Here is a 5,198-nt window from a genome sequence, read left to right on the forward strand (position 1 = left end):
GAGAAGAAGGAGAAGGAGAAGGAGAAGGAGAAGGAGAAGAAGGAGAAGAGGAGGAGGAGGAGGAAGAGAAGGAGGAGGGAGGAGGAAGAGGAGGAGGAGGAGGAGGAGGAGGAGGAGGAGGAGCTTTCCTGGCTGTAATGAGTAAGAGGAAGATATGATGACCCAATAAGGCTCAGTAAAATGCAACCTTGTTGGCTTTAAAGATTGAGGTAGGAAGCCATGAGCCAAGCTATTCGGGCAGTTTCTTCTAGAAGCTAGAAAGGTAGGTAAATGGATTTTGCTCTAAACTCTCTAGAAAGGAATGCAGCCCTGCCCACATCTTCATTTTAGTCTGGTCAGACTTCTCACCTCCACAACTATAAAACATAGGGAAACATACACTCGCCTCCCGATGGACTGCAAGCTCTCTGAAAACAGATGTCTTTTTCTCTTTCCTCATAATAGTTACACCTGTGCCTGATACATGATCAGCATCCAATAAATATATCTTGGAAGAATGAGTGAGTGAACAAATGAAGTATATATGTACACAGGGCTAACTACCAAAGGATGGCACTGGACACACGAAGAGATAACCTCAAGGTCACAGTCAGAGAAAACAGTTCCGTGCACCCTTGGTGAGAAAGGGAAAGCGGCCACCAGTGACCAGATTTTACCAAGTGGCCTGTCCCTTTTATCATGTAGGGGAATGACATACACATAAGGAGAAAAAAAAAACATAGAAAGATAAGTCCATGTGTAATTAAGCACTGAATTGAAGAAAAGGGTGGTGAGAAGGCAGGATGGGGGGGAAAATGGATTCTGGAAAGGGATACAAGATGAATGTGGACTTGATCTGGACTTCGAAGGACAACCAGAATTTGGATAAGTGGGAAATGGGGAGGATGTTACAGAAGAGGAGACGAGGAGACATTATGGGCTATCGTGAGAAGACTGGCTTTGCCAGTAGAATTATAACTCAGGTAGTTACATAATTGGAACAGCTGCCATCTGTTCTTCCCAAATACCAGCACTTTCTGTGGATCAGCTCATGTAATCCTCCCAAAGACCCTGTAGAGTTGTGTTAAGGGCATCTTGGGACTTTTTTTGTGTTCTTGACTGCCCAGTGTAGGAACCCCTTCGCAGGTGTGGGATATTTTCCCTCTACAAGCTTTGGGCTCCCTTTCTCTTGCTGTTGAGCAGAGGCTGCAGAGTCTAGATACTTGCTTTCTCTTTCCTCCTGGCAACAAGGACACAGGCAAGGACCTGATTTGGCCATCAGATGAGAATCAGGAACAAGTAGCAGAAAGAAGGGGACAGGGAGAATTCTTCTAGCAGCAGAAGAATGATATCTCTGGAATCCAGATGATATCAACATCTGGATTCCAGAGACAATAGAGTAGGTGGCTCCTCCTTCTAGCACATTTTCTGAAACCAATTATCCAGCCTTCTTAGCAATTCTTTGAGCTATTTAAATCATCATAAAAGTTCTTCTGTACCTAAACTGATTAGAATAAATTCCTGTTCTTCACAGATAAGAACACTGGCTGATACAGTAGATATTAAAATTCTTGTATTATAAATTAGGAATTTGAGATTCAGAATGGTAAAGTGATTTGCCCAAGATCACACAGCTCATGCCTGTCTGATTATAAAGCTTTTGCTCTTAACAACATTAATCATTAAATGTTCAATATGAGAACTGAATTATAAAAGGCTTTCTCTCTTGTGAATACTTCATACAAGGCCTGAGAAGGGAGAGGTTAATCCCATGGGAAGGCAGGATTTATGGGGGAAGGCAGGGCAAGCCTTTTGAAGACATTGTGTTTGAGCTACATCTTAAGCAATGGGTGAGGGTTAGTCATGCTGGCAAGGAGAAGGAGGAGAAGATCTTTCCAGACAGACATCAGAAAGACCAGAAGCCAAAGCATGGAACCATGAAATTTCAAGGGCTCAAATTTAGTGGCTTAAAACAACATCTATTATCTTAGTGTCTGTGGAGCAGCAATCTGGGCACAGCATAGCTGGGTCCTCTCCTTCAGGGTCTCTCACAAGGTGGCAATCAAGGGGCTGGCCAGGGCTCATTGTAAGGTTCAAATGAGAGGTTCCATTTCCAAGATCACATGGTTGTTGGCAAGTTTCACTCTTTGAGGATTGGTTGTTAGACTGGGGGCCTTAGTTCCTAGCTGGCTGTTGGCTGGAGGCTGCCTTTAGTTCCCTGCCAAGTGGTCCTCTCCACTTGCCTTATTGAAACATGCAAGCCAGGAAGACAATAGTCTGCTAGCAAGACAGAAATGCTGTCCCATCACCTTTGTCAATTCTACTATTTAGAAGCAAGTTGCTAGGTCAGCTGAGCTCAAAATGAGGGGATTCCCAAGGGACAGGACTGCCAAAAGGTAGGAATCCTTGGGGACCCTCTGAAAGTCTGCCTCCTACAGAGCACTTGAGGAATTGCAAATTGACCTGTACTACAGGGTGGTGCTACAGCAGGAGGCTGGAGGCAGGCAGGTAAACACCAGGAGGGCCTTCATAAACCATGCCAAAGAACCACTGTAATGCCTTGTAAGAGGTGGGGTTCTTTCTTTTCTTTAAACCTACCTTTTGGGTTCATTTTTGTTTCTCAAAAGCACTTCAGCTCCATTAGTTCCCTAAATTTCTATCTTACACTCCCCACACCAAGTTTCCATCCTCCAAAAGGTACTTGCCCGTCCAGCACTTGGACACACATACGGTAAGACAGACTTGAGCAGATGCAACTAAAATCATTTAAACTCTCCTAACCCCAAACAGGTAATACCTCCAGTCCATCACTGAGACTTAGGCAGAATATTGGTTTTGGTTGTCCAAAAAACTAGAATGGATGGGGAAAGGGAAGGAGTAGGTCAGGAAAGGACTGCAATGCCTCCTTGGGGGCCCAGCCCTTCCCACCCACCTCTGAGTTGTTCCCTAATCATGGTGCTGCCACCAGGCTTCAGTGGTTCCAAATCCATCATGGACTCCACTGTTCCAGATGAGGTCCCAGAAAAGCCAAAACTTCCCAAACGGCAACCAACTTTCCCTGAGGAAATGGCCTAATGCCAGGATCCCTCATTGCGGCAAACGTCACCTGATTATGGTTGTCACAATGATGACTGCTCTTTCTTTTCATCTAGGTTGAAAAATGTCCACCGTTCTGGCTTCTGCAGATTTTTACTGGCTCCTTTACCTTGATCACTTTCCCTGCACGTGTAAGAGTGTGTTCTTGCCAAAGCTCATTTCTCTGTGCTTAATAAAGCGTTTTATGGGCTACTTTGTTGGCAGGAAGCCCCCGTCCTCCATCCTTTGATCTGCAGACTCTGCGTGTACAGAGCTAGCACTGAGTAAGCGTTACCCTTCCAAATACCACTAGTCATGTCCAATATATAACCTCCAAGGTTCCACTGGGAAGCCCTGGGGACTCCTTGCCTATGATCCTCAGATCCCTTTGGCCTTGATTCTTGCCCCAAACATTATTAATCTCCCAGGAAAAGGAATAAAGGCTGTGATAATTCATGGATTTTGATAATTCACCCGTTACTGCGCATCCATTTGGAGGATGGCCACCTTTTAAAAATGGCTCGTGACAACATTCCAGATGTAACAGCTTTGATCTCTCAGCCAGAAGACATCTGTTTGCCTGTTATGACATTTTTACCTTCTAGGTTCAGGCCAAAATTGTCCCCCTGCTCCCCGAGCACGTCTCCCGGCTGGAGTATCTTTCCTCCTCTCCGCTCCCTTGGCTTCGTGTTATCACCTTCTATTTCCAACACTTTTTCCTCATCCCTCCATGTAGTATTTTACCGCGACCAAGAGAAGTTCTGCAGCTGACAGGAGATTGTATTATCTTTGAAGTGTGCTGGCTCTAGGCTAGTCTCTGGCTGGAGAAACAACTTACTGGACCTACTTAGAAGTCTCCTTTCCACTTGTGTTTCCTTCTCTGTGTTTATTCAGGGAGGAGAATGTCAGTGATCAGGAGGGAAAGTACCAGATGTCAGTTTTCTCAGTGAATCAGCTGAGGACGCATATCCCCGCTTCCTCCCCTCCCACAAAAAGCAACGATTTTGAACAAAATCCCTTTTTCCCTAACTACCATTTCTGGACCTTATCCCCTCTTCCTCATGGTCCCCAGCATTAACTCTGCTTGGAAGAGGTGACGTTTCAATCAGGTGCTATCCACTAGCAAAGAAAGCCCGACCATAATCTCCCCACAAAGAAGCATTTCCTCTGGGCCCCTGCTCCCTTTGCAAAATTACAGACACAGGCCCGGGTCTCAGTGGGTTACAAGGAGATTTGTTTAACCGCTTTGTAATTACTATTTGCATGCAGAAAGCCTTGGAACAAAAGCCCCTGTTTGCATAAAAATGCCACGAGATTAAGCCTTTGTTTGGGTCCCTTCTAAAAAGAAGTGTGATCTTACACATAGCAAGGACACCTGAGAGCTAAATGAGCTATCAAATGACCTAATAGATCTGCTAAGAAACTGAATCTGGCACTCGGCCTCCATTCACGCAGTACTCTGGTCAGTTATGCTTCATGATCAGCTCCCCCCACCCCTCTATTCTCCACAAGTTATGCCTCTGTCTCCAATAAGTGGGCCTGCAGCCATACCTACTGATGAGGCCAGGGAAGAGGACAAAGGAGCGAAACCACTGGAGGAGGGAGTCAGCTGGTGCATGGTTCCTGGCACAGACAAGGGCCCGGGAAACGTTACTCAATGAGTCTTTCTGACTACTGAGACCAGGACCCACCAGTTACCAAGCCAGGACGAAGATACTGGAGTCAAGGTCAAAGAAACAGCCAGACCACATCGGTCCTTGTGGGCACACATCTGGAAAGCACATTTATTTTTCAAAGACAAAATAATAAAGACAAAATTCAAGAGGGTTGTTTGGGTTGTTATATATAAGGAGGGGAGAAGGGAGGAGGGATGAGAATATAGGTTGCTGTGAATTACTGTCAATAGTTCTGGGGTTCATTGGCGAATTTATGGGAATAAATAAGCAACAAAGCTGTGTGTGAACTGAAGACAGCGTGACATGAGCCAAGAATGATCACTAATGTGATTCTGTGCACTGGAGAGATGTAATATAAAGTAATTCTCCAGGGGCTAACATTTTTATTATTTTGAAATAATTGTCTATGTTGCTTATACTTAAAGAAAACTTAAGTTAATACCCAATTAACTGAGAAATTATCTCCAA

Source organism: Myotis brandtii, unplaced genomic scaffold (genome assembly GCF_000412655.1).
Source record: "Myotis brandtii unplaced genomic scaffold, ASM41265v1 scaffold154, whole genome shotgun sequence".
Taxonomy (NCBI): Eukaryota; Metazoa; Chordata; class Mammalia; order Chiroptera; family Vespertilionidae; genus Myotis; species Myotis brandtii.